The 26,133-nt window shown below is 43.0% G+C and overlaps 1 long non-coding RNA gene across 1 annotated transcript in view; it reads right to left on the bottom strand.

Moving 5' to 3' along the window:
• Positions 1–3,937: 3,937 nt before the first annotated feature.
• The window catches only part of LOC129647779 (uncharacterized), a 35,323-nt gene continuing 13,127 nt past the window's right edge, over positions 3,938–26,133 (bottom strand). Inside the window, exons 2-3 of the long non-coding RNA XR_008712497.1 lie at positions 4,824–4,946; positions 3,938–4,134 (exon numbers count right to left, since the gene is read on the bottom strand). This is a non-coding gene — a long non-coding RNA (uncharacterized LOC129647779). The remainder of the gene's footprint in view (positions 4,135–4,823; positions 4,947–26,133) is intronic.

Here is a 26,133-nt window from a genome sequence, read left to right as displayed (position 1 = left end):
CTAAAGTGAAAAGTGGAAGTGAAAGGGTTAGTTACTCAGTCTGTTGCAGCAAATTCTTTACTGTCTGAGCCACCAAAGAAGCCCTTAGAGCCCTAGGAGTAAATAATTAGTTTCTAGTGTAGGTGCTTTGAAGAAATGACATCAAATTTTATTAGAATTGTTCAAAGGCCCAGTGTTTCTCAAACTGGGTCCTCGAATTGGCAGTACCAGCATTGCCTGGGAAATTAATCAGGCGCCTCCCAGGCATGCTGAATTAGACCCTATGGGCCTAGGTCTCACTGCTCTGTGTTTGAAGCTCTCCAGGTGTTTCAGACACATGCTCAAGTTTGAGAGCCCAATTACAGAGAACATTAATCAATCAATTCACTTTAGCAGACATGCTGCTGCTGCTAAGTCACTTCAGTCGTGTCCGACTCTGTGCGACCCCATAGACGGCAGCCCATCAGGCTCCACCATCCCTGGGATTTGCCAGGCAAGAACACTGGAGTGGGTTGCCATTTCCTTCTACAATGCATGAAAGTAAAAAGTGAAAGTGAAGTCGCTCAGTTGTGTCCGACTCTTACCGACCCCATGGACTGCAGCCCACCAGGCTCCTCCGTCCATGGGATTTTCCAGGCAAGAGTACTGGAGTGGGGTGCCATTGCCAGAAGCTACTAAAAACAAAGTCTTGACACAATATTCAGGGTAAAGGCTGCCCTAAGAGGAGCCCCATACACACCCTAGCACACAAATAATTAAATTTCACCCTATAGGGAGCAGAATGGACTCCACTCATACAAACACGGGACACATAACTGAAAAGACAAGTGGAATGTGGTATTGTCACATCTGATGCTTCTTCCCATCTACCCATCTGCCTGTTATCTCATGCTAAGTGCATACATGTGCATACACATGCACACCAGCAAACACGGTTGTTAAAAATTCAAACCCAGTCAGTTATGGTAAACCCAACAGCACTGAGACTCTAAGACTGGAAAGAAAAAGATGCTTGGTACTTTGCAAAATAATTACCCAAACCAGGATAAACAGGAATGATAGTGTGGTTAAACACACAATAGATTCTATTTTTTTTATTTTTTTAGATTCTATTTTTTATAAAGACTTTATTTTCCAGACCAGTTTAACTTTCATAGCACTATTCCCTGGTGGCTCAGTGGTAAGGAATCTGCATGAGGTGCAGGAGATGCGGGTTTGATCCCTGGGTTGGGAAGATCCCCTGGAGGAGGGCATGGCAACCCACTCCAGTATTCTTGCCCAAAGAATCCCGTTGACAGAGGAGCCTGGTGGGCTACAGTCCATAGGGTCGCAAAGAGTCGGACATGACTGAAGCAACTTAGCTCACACGCACACATTGAACTGCAGGGACAGAGACTTCCTATATACCCTTCCCATGACATATGCACAGCCTCCCCTCTTATCAACAGCCCCCACCAGATGGGTCATTTGTTCCACTGGGTGAACCTACGCTGATGCACTATCATCACCAAAAGTCCAGAGTTTACATTAGGGTTCACTCTTGGTGTTATACATTCTATAGGTTTGGATGAAAACACAGTGACATGTATCCATTATTATAGTAACATATAGACTTTTTCACTGTCCTAAAAATCCTTTGTGTTCCACCTAGTCATCCCCCTCAATTCCTCCCCTAAAAAATAAAATGAAAAATAAAAAAAAAAAAAAACAGCAACCATTGATCATTTTATGGTCTCCATGGTTTTGCTCTATTCTTTTCTAAAGCACACATAAATGCAAACAAAGCAGCATTATAAGGCCTGAGGACAGCACACCTCAGAACCTATAACACAGAAAGATTTTCTGTTTCTATCTGTTCTTCTGCCTCAGCCTGTACAATGTCACTACAATGAGATTCAACTCAAGCAAAGAAAATGGGTGCCCTTGTGTTTGGACTGGCCTTGGTGTCTTTGCTGCGTGTTCCCGGGGCCAGAAGCTCATCTTCCACACCCCACAGCTCCACAGAGGACTAGGCAGTACCATCTTGCTCATGGGCCTCCTGACTCAGCCTGCAGGGGCTCCCTCTTCCCAAGGCCACAGGCTGAGCACCTCTGTCTTCTCTTCACTGGGGCCCAGAAATGCAGCCTGCTTCCTCCCCTGGTCAGTCACTGCTCTACTCTCCGCTCACTGGGGTGGCCTGTTACTGTGACTGGCTCAGAAGTCTCCCCAGCTCCTGGCTCCCTTGCTGTTTCCAAAACAAACCAGGATCCTAAGTACTAGAAGTAAGTAAATTAGAAAAATCATCAAATAAATTGAGTATGGATTAACAAATACACACCATTGTACATAAAATAGATAACCAACAAGGACAGGGAACTATAGTCAATATCTTATAATAACCTATATTGAAAAAATATGAAAAAATATATATATATAAAATGTATAACTGAATCACTTTGCTATAAACCTGAAACTAACATTGTGTATCAACTATCCTTTGATTGTAAAAAGAAACAAAGGAAATAAGGAAGGAAGATCACCAAGGACTTTTGCTTTCTACTTCCAGTTCTAGATGAAGTTCTTACTAATTCTCTCCTTCTTCTGACCCCACCCACATAGAGGGCCAGGCACCCATCAACTTGACACCTATAACTTTACCTCAAGAACTGTGTCTACTATTTACCACCTCTCTTCTGGCAAAGAGTGTGCTGGAATTTAATAGATGCCATTTCATCCAGTCCTGTGACAACCCTGTGAGGAAGATATTCATGTTCCCATTTAACAGATAAGAAAAACTGAGGCCCAGAGACACGGAGAGACTTGCCCCAGATCACAGGAGCCTAACAGTTCATCTCAACTCTCTATGCTGCCTCCTGCCTCTTGCTACCCAAAGACACAAGCTGGGTGAGCTCTTGTCTCTATTTTACTCAGCCCCAGCCTGTGTGACATCTATGCCCCTGGGACTCTGTCCTATCCAGGCTCCCCTTAGACACTGCTCTCTGGGTCACTGGCTATGGCCCTGTCCAGAGGTAGCTACTGAGCCTGACCCTCCTGACTTGGTCCAGTCCACAGGCCCACAGGATTTTTTCTTACTCACCATGTCAGTAATTTCTTAATTTGAAACATAGAGACAAAAATACCTTCCCTATCCACAGTATAGCTCTAAGGCTCAAATACATTAGGCATGTGGGAAAGATTGAAAGCATCATGCCACAGAATCTTCAGTTGGAGCTTTCAAAGGCAACATTGACATATAATAAACATCAACTTGCAAAATCGAGGTGTAATAAAGACCTCAATGTGACATTTCAAACTCAGTGATGAGAACTAGCTAAATAACCAATTGTCAATGAAGATAGAAAAGCATCAAGAATAAACATTAAGTGATTTATTTTTTCAAACTTATGGTTACCAAAGGGGAAAGCGGGGAGGAACAAAACAAGAATTTGAGATTAAGATATACACACTACTATAAATAAAATAGGTGCACAATAAGGACCTAGTTCCCTGTATAGCACAGGAAAGTATATTCAATGTCTCATAATAACCTCTAAGGGAAAAGAATCTGAAAAAGAATAGGTATGTGTGTGTGTGTGTGTGTGTGTGTGTGTGTGTGTGTGTGTGTCTGGGCTTCCAGGTGGCACTAATTGTAAAGAACCTGCCTGCCAATGCAGGAGATATAAGAGACACCAATTCAATCTCTTGATTGTGAAGATCCCCTGGAGGAGAGCATGGCAGCCCAATCTGGTATTCTTGCCTGGAGAATCCCTTGGACAGAGGAAGATGGTGGGCTACGGTCCATAGGATTGCACAGAGTCAGACATGACTGAGGCTACTTAGCATGCACAAATATATGTATGTATAACTGAATCATTGTGCTATACAACTGAAACTAACACATCATTGTTTTTGTTTTTTGTTTTTTATTTTTATTTTTTTTAATTTTATTTTATTTTTAAACTTTACATAACTGTATTAGTTTTGCCAAATATCAAAATGAATCCGCCACAGGTAAATCAACTATATGTCAATTAAAAAATAAGGTTAGGGGCTTCCCAGGTGATGCTGGTAAAGAACCCATCTGCCAGTGCAGGAGATGCAAGAGATGTGTGTTTGATCCTTGGGTCAGGAAGATCCCCCGGAGAAGAAAATGGCAACCGTCTCCAGCATTCTTACCTAGAAAATTCCATGGACAGAGGAGATTGGCGGGCCACAGTCCCTGTGGTAATAAAGAGTTAGACATGACTGAGCACGCACACACACACACACACACACACACACACACACACACAAGGTTATTTATTGAAGAAAGATTCCTTTAGAGGAGGTCACTGGGAGTATCATCCACCAACACAGGGAAGGAGGGTGGGGGGCCACCCAATCACCCCAGCATCTGACAGGCTTTGCCATGCATTCCCTGCTGATGGGAACACAGAAGGTGCATATCTGGGAAAGCCAAGGCTGACTGCATCTGGGAAGTAAGTACAAATCAAAGAGCAGATCAAAGAAAGGGAAGCCTGCATGCAGGTTGAGATGAACTCGTGATAGAAATGTTGACCCTGGCTTGTCTGAAAATTGATCATAAATAGAGGTGCAGGAGGGGCTTCATTGTGGAGACAGAAGGATGCACAGGCAGAAACTAAGGAGTGAGCAGTGCATCTTTTTTTTTCTTTTTTTTTTCCCACTTAGCTTGTGGGATTTTAGTTCCCAGACCAAGGACCAAACTCTAGCCATGGCAGTAAAAGCACCAAGTCTTAACCACTGGACCAACAGGGAATTCCCAGTGCATCCTCTTGATAGATAAGCATCTTCCAGGAAAGAGGGACCCATCAGGAAATCCCCAAAGAATCCACAGAGGTACCCACAAGAGCACCTGCCAGGCCAGAGGGCAGAGCCACCTCCCTACAGCATCAGTCCAGTAAGGATGTCCCCATTCATGGCCCTCTTCTCCACCTCTGCTTTGTCTCTGATGGGAGCAAGCACAGCAGCTGGAAAATCAATAAGGATGGGAGCTGGAAACAGTGAGACTGAACACAGCCCCTCCCCTGAGGGCAAGTGTCCATGTGTTGGGGCCCTACTTTGGCAGAGATGCCGACTCTACATTAAATGAGGATCAAGCAAAACTCTTAATTTGAAAAGATACATGCACCCCTATGTTAATAACAGCACTATGTATAATAGCCAAGACATGGAAACAACCTGCATGCCCACTGACAGATGAATGGATAAAGAAGATATGGTACGTGTGTGTAATGGAATACTGCTGCTGCTGTTAAGTCACTTCAGTCGTGTCCGACTCTGTGCAACCCATGGACTGCAGCCTACCAGGCATCTCTGTCCATGGGATTCTCCAGGCAAGAACACTGGAGTGGGTTGCCATTTCCTTCTCCAATACATGAAAGTGGAAAGTGAAAGTGAAGTCGCTCAGTCGTGTCTGACTCTTAGTGACCCCATGGACTGCAGCCTACCAGGCTCCTCCATCCATGGGATTTTCCGGGCAACAGTACTGGAGTGGGGTGCCATTGCCTTCTTCAAACAACAATGGAATACTACTCAGCCCCCAAAAAGAATGAAATGATGCCATTTGCAGCAACATGGATAGACCTGGAGATTATCAGAGTAGTGAAGTCAGACAGAGAAAGACAAACATAAATAAATTTATGAAACAGAAAAGAACTCACAGACATAGAGAAAAGACTTGTGGTTGCCAAGGGGGAGGGAGGAGAGGGCAGTGGGAAGGCATGTATTGGGAGTTTTGGATGAGCAGATGCAAACTATTATATACAGGATAGATAAACAACAAGGTCCTGCTGTATAGCACAGGGAACTATATTTGATATCCTGTAATAAACCATAATGGAAAAATATTTGAAAAAGAATATAAATAAACATATAATTGAATCACTTTGCTGTATATCTGAAACTAACACAACATTGTAAATCAACTATACTTGTATGCAATAAATTTTAAGGAACAGAAGTTGGGGCCCTTGATCCCTGCACCCCTCCAGCCTCATGTTTCTTCACTTGGCTTCATCCCACACCCCTCATACTGAACCACATGCCCTCACCCTGTTCATTATGCCAACTACTATGCTGCTTCCTCCTCCTGGTCTTTGCTCCTACCACACTCAGAAGCCAAACTCTAGGGCTACTTCATCCATGCACTGGGCCTAAGAGACGGTCTCGGTGTCAACCTATTTTTCCTAATCTCAAAAGTCTTAGGAGAAGGCAATGGCAACCCACTCCAGTACTCTTGCCTGGAAAATCCCATGGACGGAGGGGCCTGGTAGGCTGCAGTCCATGGGGTCGCTAGGAGTCGGACACGACAGAGCGACTTCACTTTCACTTTTCACTTTAATGCATTGGAGAAGGAAATGGCAACCCACTCCAGCGTTCTTGCCTGGAGAATCCCAGGGACAGGGAGCCTGGTGGGCTGCCATCTATGGGGTCGCACAGAGTCGGATACGACTGAAGTGACTTAGCAGCAAAAGCCTTAACCTCCAATTTTCTGCACAAACTGTTTCTGATATAATAAAACACACCAGAAGAACCTGGCTAAAATCACATTTAATGAGGACCTTGGGGTAAGACTGCTCCATTCCACGTTTTTCTCAGTTGGACTCAGTTTTTCTCTTTGGACTCGAGTCTCAGTCCAAATATCACCTCCTCCAGGAAGCCTTCTTTTACATCCCCATGCTGAGCTAAGCTGGCCTCCACAGACTTCAGTAACACAGTCTCAGTGCTTTGCATGCTTATTATACTGTATGCACTTGGGGTGTGTGTCCTCACTTGACTATAAGCTCCTTGAAGGCAGGGCTATGTCTTCATCACAGCTCTGTTTTGTTTTTTTTTTAATATGTAGTTATTTATTTGGCTGTGCTGGGTCTTAGCTGCAGCATGTAAACTCTTAGTTGTGGCATGTGGGATCTAGTTGCCCGGCCAGAGATCGAACCCAGGCCCCCTGCATTGGCAGCATAGAGTCTTAGCCAATGGACCACCAGGGAAATCCCTGAACAGCTCTATCTTAGGTGTCAGATACTGAACCTTCCAAAACCACATCTAAATAGTAGGATAGTAATAATCTATCCCTCAGAGAATTCTCATTGTAAAATGAGAAAATTGGTGTGAAACATTTAGCATGGTATCTAACATAACATTTAGCATGGCATAAAGGTGAAAACTTAATAAAACCTCGTCTATTTATTTTTATTATTAGTCAACACTTTGCTGTTGAGTAGATGGATGAATGGAAAGACTGGCATCATCATTGCAATGTGGAATATACATGCCATAAAGGAAATCCTGGGGGCAGAGCCGAGATGCTAACAAATGAGTTGTCAAGGTCCTTTCCATCTCAATCGCTTTCTATTTTTGAGGCCCATGAATTACCCAAACAGCATCCAAACTAGAAAATTCACCTCCATCAAGCATTTGTCTGCCACAGAGATTGATAAGAGTTTGGGAATGCCATCAGTAAAATGAAATTTCTAATTAGCTAGAAAAAGTTGTCGTATGTGCATGTGTATAAAGGGCTTCAGATAAACACCTGTGTTATCTCATCCTCCCAGAAATTGGTCCCCGGCAAAGCATCACTTTGCTCCTGCTTTTCAGCGGTATCCATTTTCTAAATCAGTTCATGTTTCTCCAGAATAAATCTAAGTCCTGGTGAAAATGTATTTGCTGCCCCCTTTCCTGTTCCTTTCCTGATTTTTCTCCTTTGGCATAATTGTGGTCAATGACTATCATCTTCCAACAGATCCTCTCCATCCTGGAAGAAGAGCTCGCCAATGCCCTGGCTAATCATGCAGTTGGCAGCCAGATGTCTTGAGTGGCCCTGATGACAGTGACAGGAAAAAGTTATTAGGCTTTTTTCTGGGACAATAGGGGAGTTATTGGATGAGAACCAACTCAGGGTATTGGGTCTCCCTGGTGCAGAAAGAAGCCTGGGTGAACGGAGATACAGGTTGAAAGAGTATCCTTTGTGATCAAAATCTTGGCATCCCAGGACAAGTTGTCCAGAGTATACAGGAATTTAAATTTAAGCCCCAGCAAGTCAGGGGATAAATAAACATCAGTTCAGTTCAGTCGCTCAGTCATGTCTGACTCTTTGTGACCCTATGCATTGCAGTACTCCAGGCCTCCCTGTCCATCACCAACTCTCGGAGTTCACCCAAACTCATGTCCATCAAGTCAGTGATGCCATCCAGCCATCTCATCCTCTGTCATCCCCTTCTCTTCCTGCCCCCAACCACTCGAGCATCAGAATCTTTTCCAATGAGTCAACTCTTCACATGAGGTGGCCAAAGTACTGGAGTTTCAGCTTTAGCATCAGTCCTTCCATAGGGCACACCAAATAACATTTTTGTGACTGGCTTTTTATCAGCCATAACTGTTGATGTACCTCATTTCACATCTTATTTCATCTGATGCTCATGATAGTCACACATCCAGTTTATCATTGTCCCCATATTACTGATGAAGAAACTGAGGCTAAAAGAGAGTGAGCCCAAATCCAAACAGCTAATGAGTGAGAGCTCAGGGTCCCACATGCATCTTCTTCCATCAGAGCATCAGGTAACTAGGGGAGGAATAGCTCAAAACAAAAGTTCTAAGTTACTATGAATGCCCTGGTCACATATCTGGAGAAAACCCTAATTAGAAAAGATGCATGCACCCCGGTGTTCATGGCAGCACTATTCACAGTAGCCATGACATGGAAGCAACCTAATAGCATTTGACTGATAAATGGATAAAGATGTACATATATACAATGGAATATTAGTCAGCCATAAAAGAGAATGAAATAATGCCATTTACAGCAACATGGATGCACCTAAAGATTATCACACTAATGTAAGTCAGACAAAGACAAATATCATGTGATATCACTTATATGTAGAATCTAAAAAATGCTACAAAGAATTTATTTACAAAATAGAAACAGAATCACAGACATAGAGAACAAATTTATGGTTGCCAAGGGGGAAAGGGGGGCAGATAAGCTAATAGAGATTAACATAGACACAGTGCTATATATAAAACAGATAATCAACAAGGTCCTACTGTACAGCACATGGAGCTATACTCAATATCTTATAATAAGCATTAATGGAAAAGATTACAAATATGTATAACTGCATCACTTTGCTGTACACTTGAAACTAACACATTGTAAATTAACTATATGCATGCATACTAAGTTACTTCAATCATATCCAACTCTTTTCAACCCTATGGATTTTAGCTCACCAAGCTCCTCTGTCCATGGGATTCTCTAGGCAAGAATACTGGGGTGGGTTGTCATGCTCTCCTCCAGAGATCTTCCTGACCCAGGGATCAAACCCATGTCTCTTATGTTTCCTCCATTGACAGGCAAGTTCTTTACCACTAGAAACACCCAGGAAGCTGAAATTAACTACACTTCTATTTAAAAAAATAAAATAAAAACTTCAAAAAATCCCCAAGAATGATACAGAGATGTGATAGTATAATGATAGCTATGGTGAATCATCAGAGAAAATGCAGAATATTTGGTCATTCTTTGCTTTTGAAGCTGATTTTAATGATTATGTTCATTCTCCAAAACCCTGTCAGTTGTCAAATCCATACAACCACTGGGGGTGAACCATGGCACAACCCAGCTCTTCTTGTTCTCCAACTTCTAAAACCCTAACCTCCATTTTTGTACAAACCAACATCCTTGTATTGGAGAAGCCTGGTTAAAGCTGGACTGTGTGGGAGGGTGGGCGGGCTTCTCCCTTGGCTGGATCCTCTCTTAACATCTGAATCCAGAGACATCACCAATCAAGACTTCTTTCTCTGGTTTGAGTCAAGCACTCTGTCCTACACCTATTGGGGTGTCCTACATGTCTCCAGTAAAAAAATAAATTGGTTTTTTTTTAATTTATTTATTTCTTATTGAAGGATAATTGCTTTTCAGAATTTTGCTGTTTTCTGTCAAACCTCAACATGAGTCAGCCATAGGTACACTCTTTTGAACCTCCCTTCTATCTCCCTCCCCACCCCACCCCTCTAGGTTGATACAGAGCCCCTGTTTGAGTTTCCTGAGCCATACAGCAAATTCCTATTGGCTATCTGTTTTACATATGGTAATGTAAGTTTCTATGTTAGTCTTTCCAATCATCTCACCCTCTCTTCCTCTCTCCCCTTATCCGTAAGTCTATTCTCTATGTCTGTTTAAATGTCTTTTCACAGGAAGGTGTTCCTTTCAGATTGGAATCTGAGCTGCAGAGAAATGACTGATTTCACAGAGACAAGATTCTTCCGGTGGAGAGTCTTGGAGTGATTGTTCACATCCATTTATCCCTTCTGTCCAAACATGAGGGTGGATTTCCCTGCCCTGTGCAGTTAGGCAGGATCTGGACAGACCCGCAGGCTGTGAGCCAGGGTGATGAGCCTCATTTAACCCCTAGTGCACACCCCCCAGCAGTGTCTTTCCTACACCAGCTACCAGGAGCCTGTGCATCTCAGATGGTACAGCTGTCTGATGGTGGTGCCTCCATCAGCCTGACCAGTGTCAGACAGCAGGGATCCATGACATTGCATGTGTGGAATGAGACATAAAGAAAAGTTGATGATATTCACAACTACAGTGAGGTACCACCTCACTCTAGTCCAAATGGCCATCATTAAAAAGTCTGCAAATTACAAGTGTTGGGGAGGGTGTGGAGAAAAGGGAACCTTTCTACACTGTGGTAGGAATGTAAGCTGGTGCAGCCACTATGGTGAACAGTATGGAGGTTCCTTTAAAAATTAAAAATAGAGCTGCTATATGATCCAGCAATCCCACTCATGAGTGTACACCTATGTTCATAGCAGCACTATTCACAACACCCAAGATATGGAGAAGCAACCTCAATGTCCATCAGCAGATGAATGGATAAAAAAGATTTGGTACATACATATACAATGGAATAATACTCAAAAACAACAACAAACAAAGAATGAAATAATGACATTTGCAGCAACATGGATGGACCTAGAGTTTATCATACCAAGTGAAGTAAGTCTGAAAGAAAAAGACAAACATCATACAATATCAATTATATGTGGAATCTACAATATGACACCAAAAAACCTATCTGTGAAATGGGAATAGACTCACAGATATAGAGAACAGAATTTGGTTGTCAAGGGGACAGGGTCAGGGAGGGATGGATTGGGAATTTGGGATTAGCAGATGTAAATTATTATATCTCAAATGGATAAACAACAAAATCCTACTGTATAGCACAGGGAACTATATTCAATATTCTATAATAAAGCATAAAGGAAAAGAATGTGAAAAAGAATACATATATATGGATGAATCACTTTGTTTTAGAGCAGAAACTAACACAACATTGTAAATGAACTATATACTTCAATAAAATAAAATTTTAAGTTGATTGGTTAAGCTTAGCATTGAGACTCAGGGCTTTTTGTTACTGCATCATGGCCTTGCCTGGTTAACATGACCCCAGTGGGAGACATTCTCCCTGGGGTCTTAAAGCTCAAGGATGTTCCCATGATGCCATTCCACATCCTCTGATGTAGGAGCTACACAGACATCTGTGATATCAGTTCACACATCACATGATTCAGCCCCAACACTATGCTTCAATAGATGGGGCACATAGCAAGTTGTAGCAAATGAGTCGTGAGAGCAAAGAATAAGTTATAGGCTTGCTAATCCTCAAGGAGGAATTCATATTTATCAGCATTCACTCTGTGCTAAATATGTTGAAAGAATTATTTCTAATTCCTGCAGTAAAAACAGGTATTATAATCCCCATTTCACATACTGGAAATCTCTGGTTCATGGAGACTGGCTTATTCTAGGTCACTTCTGAAAACTGGGTTGTAAATCCAAGTGTCTCTGATTCCAAAGTCTGTGGTTTTCCACTGTGTGACATGAGTCTGTTCTCTCAATATTTCCTGAATAAATGATAGATAAGGAGGTGATAGAATGTTTGATTAACCATGGTCCTTGACATTGGTAGTGGAGCCCAGCACAAAATTAATTTATTTATTTAAAAAAACACCTCATAAACATGCAAGAAAAGACATATTTCTCAAAAATAATCTATATGAAAGTAAAAACACATTGAGAGGCACCACAGTGCTGTGCGCTGTGGTTAGAAGGGCAGGCTCTGCATTTACTCCCACTCGTGAACTACAGGACTGGATGTTACTTTGCCTCATGATGCTCAAATTTTTCTTTGTAAAAATTGCAAAGGAGGATTTTTTGTGAGGATTAAGTGAGCTAGTAAGGGTCCAGGGAACAGAGTAAAGACCTGGCACACAGCCAGGCCTCTAAGATTTTCCCTTCTGTGTGAAAGCACAGTGGAGGAACGGCCAGCAGTGCATTAACCCAGCACGTTGTCCTGAAGGAGAAGTAGCCCAACTCTTCCCACTTGGGATGGACCAAAGCCCCTGCTCTGTGGAGGAAGGATGGATGGTGAGGAACCATGTCATGCTGAAGGATAGCGCCCCCTCTCCTTGCAATGACGCTTCTTTGGAACACGAGATGATTCTGTGTCCAAATCACCAGGTGACGTTGAAATCAGGCCCAGCTCTTGGACCTCTCTGAACCTTAGGACACAAAGCAGTGCCAGGAGCACACAGCACTGAGGGGCTGCAGGCCTGCTTGGCTTTGTAGCCCCCAACCTGCTGTGTGTAGGCTGAGTGTGCTGCCTGTCCTCCCTTTGTTTCACTTTATACCAGTTTTTGCTTCTGTCTGCTGTCTCAAAAGCACCTCTTAACCTTGATTTGATGTGCTTGATGGCTGAGAGGAACTTCATTAGAATGGTATAATAATGATAAGAATAACACTTTGGGATTCTTCTTTTATTATTTAGGTGATCAGCTTAACCTAGTAGAACACAGCACAGATGATGAAGCTTTTGAATTTGTATTCACAAATACAATGGCCATGCTGAGAAATCAGCAGAGATAAACAGGCAGTGCCAATATTTTATAGCAGAGGAAACAGATATTTGCATATTCACTCAAGTTTTGCCCAAGGCCAATCAGTGAGACTAACTGAGCAGGACGAGAATCCAAGTTCATTGGCATAGAGTTCAAGGTACACTTTTCAGTAACTGTAAGAATGCTTCTGTTGCAGGGTTTTACCTCCGCGGGATCTGGAAGCTCTAAGCCCTAGGAGTGCAGGAAATTGTTCTCTGGGGTAGAGATGTCCATTCATTAGGAACTCAATAAGTCTTTGTGGAATGAAAGAAAGGAAGGAAGGAGAGGGGGGAGAGAGAAAAGGAGGGGGAGAAGGAAGCAAGGGAGGGAGAGAGGAAGGAAGAGAGAAAGAGGGAGAGGGAGAAAGAAAGGAATAAATCCCTCAGACTGAGGGGAGTAATCTACCCAAAATGAAGCTTGATGATGTAATAAATGTGTCATTCCTCCACCTGTGTAGCCCATGGAGGATATTCATTTTGCATCCCTTTAAAATGATAAAAAGGCCATTTTCTGGTTCTAATATGATTCTTTCAGAATTTAAATGCACCTTAATTGATTTTAAAAAACATATCGTATTAAAAATTATTAGGAGACTGGTCCCCAGTTCACTGTCCTGGATAGTTTTCTATTCTTTGCTTTATAAATTCAGTTTCTGGTGAGAAAAAAAAAAAGTTAAATTGTCCAAGAGTGAGTCCCTGAGGGTTTAAAGATGTGGTAGGAGGTGGTCTGCTGCAGGCACAACATTTCTTTGCTCTTAATAATTCATGCAGATTTCACATTTCAGTACCAAATGTATCTGTCTGTTTAATGTAAAATTAATGATATAAAATACTCAGCATTTAAATTACTTGACTTTCTCTACGTGCCCTCACACCACTCCAAGAACCCAAATCAAACTGAATGTCTAGGAAGATGTATCATGTTGATACTGTAAGTGACATGATGTCACACCAGAAGGAGTAAGCAGCCAGTTTAAATAGCACAGATCTAGGTACCCAAGACCAGGCTCCCCCATGTGGCCCCTACAGCTCTCTATGCTCTGAATTCTCTCCATCCAGTCTGACCTCTTGTTTCTCCAAGCTTTAGAGATACTACAGCTGAACTGAATCAAACTTCCTGAATCTCCCTGAACAGAGGCTTATAGAGGCTATGTGAAGTGTGAAGTCGCTTAGTCATGTCCGACTCTTTGCGACCCTGTGGACTGTAGCCCGCCAGGCTCCTCTGTCCATGGGATTCTCCAGGCAAGAATACTGGAGTGGGTTGCCATTTCCTTCTCCAGGGGAATCTTCCCAACCCAGGGATCGAACCTGGGCCTTGTGCATTACAGGCAGACACTTTATCCTCTGAGCCACCAGGGAAGCTTATAGAGGCTAGCAATAGATACTCAACAGGACTGGGAAGCAAAGCCCTGGGCCACAGGCCAGACATCAGAGGAAAGTTACACCCCACTTGGCCTCAAGCCCATTCCCCATTGGAATAGTGCCTTTGTGATGCTTAATATGATGTTTGTATAAAACTTGCAAACATCCAGCAGCTTGGTGACTTCTTTTAGAAAGAACAGGGGTCCTTGGGAAGTTTCTAATCTCCTACCACCAAGAGTCTAGCCTGTCTGTGACCATCACTGCCTGATGAAATTTTGCTGAATCTTTGTATTGTATCACTGTTCACCTTCTCCATTATAAATGTAACACACGATCTACATAAGACATTTGGAAAATACAGAAAAAGATGATCGCCCACCATTTTGCCACACAGAGGCAATCAGTATTCTATTTTGGTACTTTCCTTCCAGTCTATTATCTCCATGTAATTCTTAGCTTCAATCGTAAAGCATGTATATTTTACATCCCCTGTTTTCAATGCCACTTTAGAATATTAGCATTTTCCCCAGCTAGAAACTCCTCATTATTTCTGAACCCAAACAATAATTGCTCTCTCATTTTCAAGCCCAAAATGGGAACAAGCAAAAGTAGCCAAGTACTAAGTTGCTCAAGCAACCTAGAAAAGAATGTCTTGACAGTGAATCCCTTTCTCTGCCTCCAGGAAGAGTTTCCTAGTGTGGGTAATCTCTACACTGAGATGACCTTCATCCCCTGAAGGTCACCCCTGCCATTCTTAATGGGTGGAACAAGTATCTTTCTCAGAGGCTTCCAAGCCCTGGAAATAATCCTTTAAGCATCTGTATTGATTTGCTCTGAGTCTTTGAGCTTGCATGGGCTTTTTTTCAGCTGCAGAGACCAACAAAGCACCATGATATTTTCAGAATATACTTCTAGTCTGCACAGAATGTTTTTAGCAAAATCTGACATTAACAATGGCAGCTGGGATTCTGCAGGAAATAATTTTTTTTCTATTGTGCAAAAGTATTATTTTCCATAAAGCAGCTGAAAGATGGTGGGGATAAGACTCAAGAAGTCATAAGTCAAATCTTGTCTTTGCTGTTATCTGATCCCAGGTAAATCTAAAAAGGAGAGGGAGAAGATAAAAAGTGTTGGTCATTATTAATGATGATGATGATGATGAAAATCTATTGATGCCTTACAGCAGCAAAAGTGCCAGAAACACACTTGTAGTTGAACAAAGTTGAGTTCATAGCCTCATGGCAACAGGGAAGTCGCACCTCACTGGAGCAGTACGCATCTCCTGAAGAGGGTGGTAGAAAGCAGGTGTAAAAGGATCTGGGCTCCTGTTAGGAGACTTAGGAGAGGGTCCCAGAAGGGGAGACTTAACCCTGGACTTGAATCTTTCAGGAGGGAGGGGTAATTCTATCAAAGAATAACATGATAATTCTCATTCATAATGTGGAAAGCACAAATTGAAGCCAAATAGATATACTTGTTAAACAAGCTTCAATCACATAGAATAGCCTGCTTAGGGGACATTTTATCATTTTTATGATTTGGACCACGTTGTTCTTTTGTCTGTATTTACACATGGTTATGAAGTGATCTTGTTTGTTTCCTGCTCCATCGTGGTCACAGAGTGGGCTTGTCTGATCCTGGTGTCCCGTGGCATTGTTTCTGTTCACAGCCAGTTCCCACTCCCAGGGACTGCTTTTTCTATTTCTAATTTTATTTCAAGCATTGTTATCATTATGTTTGTATCACAATAGGGAAACAGAGGCTTAGATGAGCTCAGAAATTTGCTCAGGTTTACACAGCTAGAAAGTGTCAGGAATCAAACAGGGGTCTGATGCCACAACCCAACACTCACACCAAACATCGTCGTCAGGAGATGAGAGCAACTGTTTTACTTTAGCTTTTGAGTGGGTCAAACACATAATATGGTGTAAAGTTCAAAACGTAATAAGGGCACCCAGGAGAAAGCAAGTCTCCCTCCACTCCCTCAGGCACCTTGTTCCTTTCCAAGAGCCCACATTGTTCCATTTTTCCCAGAGTCTCTTCTCCAGGACACTGTCTTACAGGGAGTATATAGAGTGAAGCAGTGGGAGAAACAGCACATTGCTTGCTCTTGCCCTGATCTTCCAAAATCCCTTTCGCAGGCCTTCAGTAACTCAGAAAACATTGATTAAACATGGACAGTTTTCCATACATGGTGCTCAGCACAAGCAAACCATGAACCAGAAGGGCTGCTTACCCTGGAGAGGCTGGCAGTTTAGGGAGAGGACCACCTGAGTGCATCACAGCTAGGGATCTGGGAGGGATGGTACAGAAGATTCGGGGATGTGGGGAAAGATTGATGGAATGGGAAACCCTCCCCTTGGATCCTGAAGGATGGCAGGGATTTACCGGATGCACAGAGTTGGAAAGAGAACTCCAGAAACAGAGACAGAAGGCAGGATGTACAATAACATAGAGGCGTGAAAGACCACGAATGGCTGCAGATGGCTGGAGCGCAGGTGCCTGGGGTGAAAGGCAGGAGAGTCGGCTGGAAAAGTAGCAAAGGGTCCTGTCATGAGGATCCCCTTGACGGATGCTAAGGAGAAAGTCATCACAGTTAAATAAGATGGACGATGTGGAAAGAATTTGAAAAATGTAAAGCATGCCGCAAATGCAATGAATTAAATGGGTCACTTGTTTTTGTTCCTTGGTTGTCACTGATGATCGCTTTTCTCTGAAGATGCTGCTTCTAATCATAGTTACCACTTGTGTGGGCACCTAGGGAGGACAAAGTTCACAAAGGTCACTGAGAAGAAAGATGGTGACCAACTGGACTTTTGACCCCTCAGGCAGACATCTGCCCTGCGGCTCCACAAGCAAGAACCACTTGACATGCTCTGGTGTTTGGGGTTGATGAAAAGTGCATCTGAGATAAATCATGTTTGAGAAAGAAGACCTGAGGGTCAGGCCATCCTCTGCCACCTCAAAGCAGCCTCTGCAGCCTTCGTAACAAGCTAGACTGCCAGAAATTCTATTCCTGAACAATATCAGTGGAGGTACATGGGAATCTGCCCCACCCAGCTCTGCATGCTACAGGGGTTTTATTTGCCTTTTAAAAATATTCCAATGTTCAGAAGTATTGAAAGAGATTTCAATACTTCAGCGATTCTCATTAACTCAGCCTGGGATCTGCCCAGGCTATTTTTTTTTTTTTAACAAAAGTGATTCTAAATCTGCAACCAGAGTTGAGTATTCCTCCTTTAAAAATATAATTTGTGAGGAGACTTGATATCTTTATGTGATACCATTTATATGTAGAATCTAAAAAATTCAACAAACTGATGAAGATAACGAAGAAGAAGCAGACTCACAGATATAGAGGATGAACTACCGGTACCTGTGGGGAGAGGGAAGGAGGAAGGGACAGGATAGTGATAAAGGATTAAGTAATACAATAGAAACAGAATGGATATATGTGTATGTATCACTGAATCACTTTGTTGTGTACCTGAAACTAACATAATATTATAAATCAACTGTACTCCAATATAAAAGTTTTAAAATAAAATTAAAAAATTATTCCTTAAAATGAAAAACTTGTCAAGTACAAAATAGCTACAAATGGAGTATAACCTTTAAAAATTGTGAGTCACTACATTGTACACCTGTAACATATAATATTATACATCAACTATACTCCAATAAAATTTTTTTGATTTGAAAAAAAGGAACCTTTACACAAACTGCCATATCTAAACTGACTCCTCCCTACATGATGAAAGTGTCATTGAAGATGTTGGTTATTATCGATATAGCTTTTTATCCTAAAGACAGGTCCTTCTAGGACAGATTCTCACAACAAAAACTCTGTAAGTCGTCAAGTTTTTGGCCAAGATTTCCAGAAAGCTCCAAGTCAAACCTGCCACATAAGAGTATAGGCCTTGGAGTCAGACTGTACCACTTCCTACCTAGGTGACCTTAGGCCAAGGCTCAACTTCCTCGTCTGTGAAATGGAAGTAATACTATAAACTGCCCAGTGTTAGAGTTAGAATTAAATGGAAACAGAAATGTACAGGATAGCATAGTACCTGTCACATGCAATCAATATATTTCATCAATAAAAGTGGTTGGCTTGGCCTGTTGATTTGAAATAGTCATTTGTAAAATAGAAATCATGTGTAGTATTTTAAAAACTGAATCAGAACCAAGCCCCAGCAGAGTAAGTGTTTATGAAAGTTCATCATTGCCCAATAAATAATTTCCCCTGTCAAAAACAGACTTTCTCGGGGGGAAGGGGGATAAATTAGGAGCTTGAGATTGACAGAAACAAAACTATAAAAAATAGATAAACAACAAGGACCCACTGTACAGCACAGGGAACTATAGCCAATATCCTGTAATAACCTATAATGGAAAAGAATCTGGAAAAGAATATATATATAAAGTGAATAACTTTGCTGTACACCTGAAACTAACACAACATTGTAAATCATCTCTACATTTCTTCTATGAGAGTTTCCCTCATCGCTCAGTCAGTAAAGGATCTGCCTACAGTGCAGACCAGGGTTCAATCCCTGGGTTGGGAGGAGGAAATGGCACCCACTCCAGTATTCTTGTCTGGAGAATACCATGGATGGAGGAGTCTGGCAGGCTACAGTCCATGTGGTTGCAAGAGTCAGACACAACTTAGCAACTAAACCACCACATACATTTTTTTTAAGTAGGCTTTCTTATCTGAGGGTCTCCTCTAAACCTCCAAACAAATATCAAATATTGCCATAAAACTTTCAATCCAACAAGTCTTTACTGATCACCTATTATGTGCTAAGACTGTGTAAACTGCTGAAGATGATGCAAAAAAAAACAGATCTCATTCCTGCCCCAGGAGCTCAGATCCAGATGGAGAGATGGACATGGCAGACACATCAGTCCAAGCAAGCAGAACAGTATCCCACCAACTCCGCTCAGAGCCACTACCCGAGACAGCATCCTGAACCAGATGAACTGAGGGCCTGATGAGGATGGGTCTAGTTGGCTGTGGTTGAAGCTCTAACTCTTCAGTAATCTTTTCCTGGTAGGAAAGTTGGTAATAATCTATGAAGCTTCCATTTGAATCATATATGCAGATGACACCACCCTTATGGCAGAAAGTGAAGAGGAACTCAAAAGCCTCTTGATGAAAGTGAAAGAGGAAAGTGAAAAAGTTGGCTTAGAACTCAACATTCAGAAAACGAAGATCATGGCATCTGGTCCCATCACTTCATGGAAAATAGATAAGGAAACAGTGGATACAGTGGCTGACTTTATATTTTTGGGCTCCAAAATCACTGCCGATGGTGATTGCAGCCATGAAATTAAAAGAGGCTTACTCCTTGGAAGAAAAGTTGTGACCAAACTAGATAGCATATTGAAAAGCAGAGACATTACTTTGCCAACAAAGGTCCATCTAGTCAAGGCTATGGTTTTTCCAGTAGTCATGTATGGATGCGAGAGTTGGACTGTGAAGAAAGCTGAGTGCCGAAGAATTGATGCTTTTGAACTGTGGTGTTGGAGAAGACTCATGAGAGTCCCTTGGACTGCAAGGCGATCCAACCAGTCCATTCTGAAGGAGATCAGCCCTGGGTGTTCTTTGGAGGGAATAATGCTGAAGCTGAAACTCCAGTACTTTGGCCACCTCATGCGAAGAGTTGACTCATTGGAAAAGACTGATGCTGGGAGGGATTGGGGGCAGGAGGAAAAGGGGACGCCAGAGGATGAGATGGCTGGATGGCATCAGTGACTCGATGGATGTGAGTCTGGGTGAACTCCGGGAGTTGGTGATGGACAGGGAGGCCTGGCGTGCTGCGATTCATGGGGTCACAAAGAGTCGGACATGACTGAGTGACTGAACTGACTGAACTGAAGAACAACTTCTTCAGATGAGAGACTGGGAAAGGAGAAGTGATTTGTGGAAGGTCCTATGGTCATTTGGTGAGCGAGATGGCATTTGAATTTAGGTCTCCTGACTCCTCCAGCTCTGGTACCACAGCCTAGGAAGGAGAGCACAAACCTGAGTGTGGGCAGGGGACAGCCAAGCCCAAGCCTAATCCCGATTGCATGGCCCTTGCCTTATAGGCTCAGTGGTAAAGAACCCACCTGCCAAGCAGCCATCAACCCAGGTTCGATCCATGGGTCGGGAAGATCCCCTGGAGAAGGAAATGGCAACCCACTTCAGTATTCTTGCCTGGAAAATCCCAGAGACAGAGGAGCCTGACATGATACAGTCCACAGGGTCTCAATGTCTCAGACACGACTTGGTGACCAAACAGCAACAAAACCCTATTTCAGTGCTTGGTGTAAGGTCAAGACTCAGTCAAAAGGAGTATTTGGGGATCTGGAGGACACAAGTCCCCCACAGGGAGATGGCAAAGGGCCACAGTGTGCAGAGATGGATGTGGAATAGGTAGTTGGGCTGCAGGGGAAGCAGAGGTGGAGGAGGAGTTTCCAAAGAAAACCAGGAAGTCTTGCCAATCACTTAAACATACAGAAATCAGGGTCCTCGCTGCCCACAGCTTCTTCTGTGTCAGAGTCCTATCACACCACCAATCATCCACTGAAGGCTGGACACATACATAAAGATCCACACTGTGTGCAGTTTTAAGAAAGGATATTATAATGGATAAGGAATATGTGGTATATCTATACAATGAGATATTACTCAGCCATAAGAAAAGAATGAAATAATGCCATTTGTAGCAACATGGATGGACCTAGAGATTATTAATGTCGTAATGAGTGAGGTAAGTCAGACAAAAGAAAATACCATATGATATAATTTACATATGGAATCTTAAAAATGATATAAATGAACTTATTTAGAAAAGAGAAATAGACTCACAGACATAGAAAACAAACTCATGGTTACCAAAGAGGAAGCAGGGAGCAAGGACTAAATTAGGAGTTTGGGGTTAACAGATACACACCACTATATCTAAAATAGATAACCAACAAGGACCAACAGATAACCAATAACCAACAAGCTAGTGTATAGCACAGGGAAATCCACTCAATGTCTTGTAATGACATATAAGAGAAAAGAATCTGAGAAATAATATGTAGATATGTAACTGAATCACTTTGCTATACACCAGAAACTAACCCAATCTTGCAAATCAACTATATTTCTATAAAATAATTTTTTTAAAGAAGAAAAGGTGTCATAAAACAGCACCAACAATAGAACTATTGAATTTTTAAAATTATATCTCAGCTTTACCTGTCAGTGTCCTCCAGGGGGTAGCAAACTTCAGTTCATGGGTCAAGTATGGCCCACACCAGTTTTTGTAAATAAAGCTTTATTGACAAGTAACCACATCCAATTATGGATGTACTGTCCATGATTCCTTTAGCACAGTAATGGCAGAGCAGAGTAGTTTCAACAGAGACCACAGGGTCCACAAAGCCTATATTTATACTATCTGCTCTTTAGGAAAGTCCCAGGACAGCACCCAGTGTGGCCCTAGAGCACTGGGCTTTCTAGTAAGAAAAGGGTCTTAGGTGTTGTCTACAGGGGAATCCTCAAGTTTCCCCAAATCACAAAGCTTTCGGCTTGATGAGGTACTTAGACATGTGGCAGGAGGTGTTTAGCTGTGTGCCACAGGCTTCATGGTGCTTCTCAAGCCTCTTCCCCAGCCTCACCAGTCTGAGAAATGTTCCCCCCACACATCCACGCCCAGCTTCATCATCCTCACTTTCCTGTTGCCTCTCTATCTTCCCTCCCCTATCCCTGCCCCATGCTACACACTGTCCTACAGGCCGAATGCATCATTCCTTTAGATACGTTCCCAGAGCTTACATCACTCCAGGGGCACCATCACACTTTTATGTGTGTATATAATCTATAATCTTTGAAAATAGGACTGTGTTTTATTTATCATCTTCATGCCTTCGGCAGAGTTCCTAGCATGTAGAAAATGATATCGAAGCTAACTGGAAAGGGAAGAAACCTTAGATAGTATCTCATCAAAATCTCTCTTTTTCACATGAGAAAACTGAGGCCCTGTGTCACAGGGCTGACCACCAGCAGAGCAGCTGCAAAGCTACACCCATCCTCTCTGGAAGTCTCCCTCCACAAAGTCCAACCCTCATCCCAGCAGACCACAGAGAAACACACAAAGTCATGCGCGTGTAAACCAGCAGTTGTGTGTGACCGATCGTCATGATTTTAGAGGTAGCAGTGGTGGGAATCTTTTCCTTCCGCGACACATCCCTCCCCATTCCGGACACCACGTGGCAGTCCTAGTCCTGACAGCACTGCCAGGAGACGGTATTATGCGGCCACCATGATGCACGCAATGCACCAGTGGGCTGCAAAATTGAACTCCTTTTTAGAAACCATTTGTGTTAAGGAAGGGAAGAAATAAGCTAACATCATGGCCAGTTTAAAAAAAAATGCACCCAGACAGAGAATTGATTTGACTCTTTTAGGCCAACAGAGAAAATGAGCTTGGGAATTGCAGTCGTCAGGGGGTGAGTCACGCCTGGAGGTGGAAGCAGAGAAGGAGAATGTTCTAGAAGGTGATGTCATGAGAGGTGACATGCAATCACCATCAGTGGGTGGGCAATGAGAGTGCTTCTCTGAGAGAATAAGAGACAGCATTCTGGATCAGTTATGGGGTCTCAGGGTCACAGACATGGTTGACCGTGCAGACTAGGCTACAACAAAATTGCTTCATAACTAATAACCAAGCACAACCCCTTCCTGTTCTGTGTCTTCATTTTCCTTTGTTCTCCACACCAGAAGCCAGGCCCTCGTCTCTCCCAGACCTCATAACCTACCCAAAGGAAGGGGCTGCACATGCCTTGCCTCTTCCTGACTAAAAGTATATGCGTATGTCCTCTCTGATTAAACACTGTTGGAGTTTTCTCTGTGCTCAGCACCCACCTGGGAATTGAATGATGACTAAGACAATTTCTGTCCTTTCTGAAACATGTCACCTCAACACAATCCTGCCAGTTCTAACAGAAGAGCTTAAGGCTCAATTCCAGGCAGGATATTTTGGTAAAGTCCTTCAAACTATTCCCCAAAGGGACAAGCTACGGAGAGTAGAAAAAAGAACTTGTCTTCAAAGCCCAAGGGCATGGAAGTAAGCATCAGCTTTCCAGCTCAGAGATCTCAGACAGTTCACTTATGCTGCACTATCTTCATTGATAAACAGGGGGAATAACAGCAACTTTGGAGTCGATGGAGTGGAGAAAGGGAGCTGGTGTGTAGTTGAGGACAGTGCCTGCCCAGTCTAGCTGCCAAAGCAGCAGGAAATAGCCACACTGTTGCTATGTGAAGGATGATGTGATGGGAAAGAAGATACTCAAACATCCAGTCGCTTGAGATGTCAGAATGAGGACAGGGATGCAGAGGAAGAGAATAAGGACACAGTCATCCCTGACATACTAGCACCTGGCAAGGGCCAGGCACACAACAGGATCTTATCCTCTTTTGTTTGTCCAAAGTAAACTTGAATTTTAGGGAGAAGATAAATTCTCTCCATTCCTCTCTTTGGAAAAATAACAGGCTCACAGTTCATCACGTCCCCACCGCAGCCGACTTCTCAGCATGGATGGGATCCATGTGAACTCTTCTCTGCTGGGTAAAATCAAATTAATACAGGAAAGCACGGACTTGAGAATCAGATCATCCTATTGTGAAGTCTCAGTTTTAGCACTTACTGGTCCTGTCTATATAACTTCTCTGCACCTTGGTTTTCTCATTTACAAAATGGAAATAAATACAATGCCACTCCCATGGGTTCCCTGCCAGGATTAAGTAATTCAATACACGTAAAATACTTGGCACAGTGTGAGCACATAGCAGTCCTCAACAAAGGCTGCCCATTGCTGTCACTGCTGCTGTTGTTGGCATTCTCTTTTGGGGGCGAAATGAATATTTCCACTCTGGTTGTGAGAATCCAGCTATATTTAAGGTCGCTTACCCAGTGTATGGTGCCTAGGATGGGCTGAGTAAATGCTAGATTTCCTCCTTCAAACAGGTACTATAGAAGCCCCATATTTTTGTTTGAACTTGGTAGAAAATGTCAGGTCCATCATAGATACCCAGAGAAGACTGTCAGTCCAGGGACCAGTTCATGTCTAAGAGAAGGACATTGCAATAAGCTTGGAATGTAATTTAATCCATCCAGGAACCTGTGGCCATGTGGTTTTCTGACTTCGCAGGTCCTACAGGAAATAAAGTCCCTTCTCATCACCCACCCTCTGTCCCCAGACACTCCCTACACCTCCAATCCACTCACCCTGCACCATGCAATGAACTGAATCTGCATAATCGTTTGAAAAATAGGATGGAATTTTTTGCTGTTCATTTGTGGGTTGGTCGGTTGATTGGTTAGTTGCTTTGGGGTATGAAGCATCACTGGTCAGGCCTTAGATACAAAACGCATCACTTCGCATCTCTGTTCATGTCAGCCTTAGCTATCATGTACCAAAGAGCTTCTTTTCCTAAATAATTAACATAATGATAGTATCACTTATTTTCTAGCACTTCTTGTTTAGGTCCAATGTACTGTATCTATGATATCACTAAATTCTCACAAGAAGCTAATAAATAGACATTATAATATTTTCTTAGAGAGATGAAGACTAAAGCATAGAGAAGTTAAGCAACTTCAAAGTTCACACAACTCCCAAGTAAGTAGAAGACTCACAGTTGAGTCTAGAAAGTTGGATTCCAGAAATCTCTCACCCTCCAGATTCTTGGCCTTTTCCATGAAGAAACTAGGGCTTTGTTCTACCTGGGTCCACATCCCAGGTCACACACCTGTACAGTGGTACTCCTGAGATACAAGCACAGGGCTACCCACTCCAACCCCACAACTTCACAGTCAGCTCTAACTTGTCCTTGAGACTCTGTGCCTGAATGTCCTGCTGCTGCTGCTGCTGCTGCTAAGTCGCTTCAGTCGTGTTCAACTCTGTGCGACCCCAGAGGGCAGCCCACCAGGCTCCCCTGTCCCTGGGATTCTCCAGGCAAGAACACTGGAGTAGGTTGCCATTTCCTTCTCCAATGCATTAAAGTGAAAAGTGAAAGTGAAGTCACTCAGTCGTGTCTGACTCTTAGCAACCCCATGGACTGCAGCCCACCAGGCTCCTCCGCCCATGGGATTTTCCAGGCAAGAGTACTGGAGTGGGGTGCCATTGCCTTCTCTGGCCTGGTGGTCCAGTCCAGTTAAAAGACATACAATGGACAAGCTCATGTGGACACATGAACATGTGGCCCTTCTACTCTTGGTCCCTGGTCTAGAGCATAGCTTTGGGTTTCTACTCAGGTCAGGAAGGGATGTCCCAAGGGATTATGCCCTGTCTGCTATCACAGCCCTCATTCCATGGGCCTAAGGCCAGTGAGGAGATTCTAGTTGTTGCTTATGATGTGTATTCAGATCACACATTCAGAAATGGGAAATATCCACAAGGTGAGCCCACAAGCCTAATCTGTGGACCACACCCTTTTGGGCTCCACAGGAATTAACAGTCATAAAAAGCCAACATGGAGTAGTGCACTAGAAGTCTGGGCATTTCCCTCATCCAATGACATGAGCACAGTCATCTTAATCAACAGATCCAGGACACTTTGGGGACAGCTTAGAGGAAGATTTACAGGACGAACTTGTAGCAGTGCAGCAAAGTCCTTCTTCAGGGGTGCCCCCCACCTTTAAACCGAGGGCTCTGCACAATTCCCAATAGCCAAGGCATGAAAGATATCTAAATGTCCAGCAACAAGTGAATGGAAAGAGAATATATGGTATCAGATCAGATCAGATCAGTCGCTCAGTCCTGTCCGACTCTTTGCGACCCCATGAATCACAGCACGCCAGGC

Source organism: Bubalus kerabau, chromosome 3 (genome assembly GCF_029407905.1).
Source record: "Bubalus kerabau isolate K-KA32 ecotype Philippines breed swamp buffalo chromosome 3, PCC_UOA_SB_1v2, whole genome shotgun sequence".
In the NCBI taxonomy this organism is placed as follows: domain Eukaryota; kingdom Metazoa; phylum Chordata; class Mammalia; order Artiodactyla; family Bovidae; genus Bubalus; species Bubalus kerabau.
The sequence above is the reverse complement of the archived record's forward strand: the minus strand, read 5'-3'. Positions and strand labels throughout refer to the sequence as shown.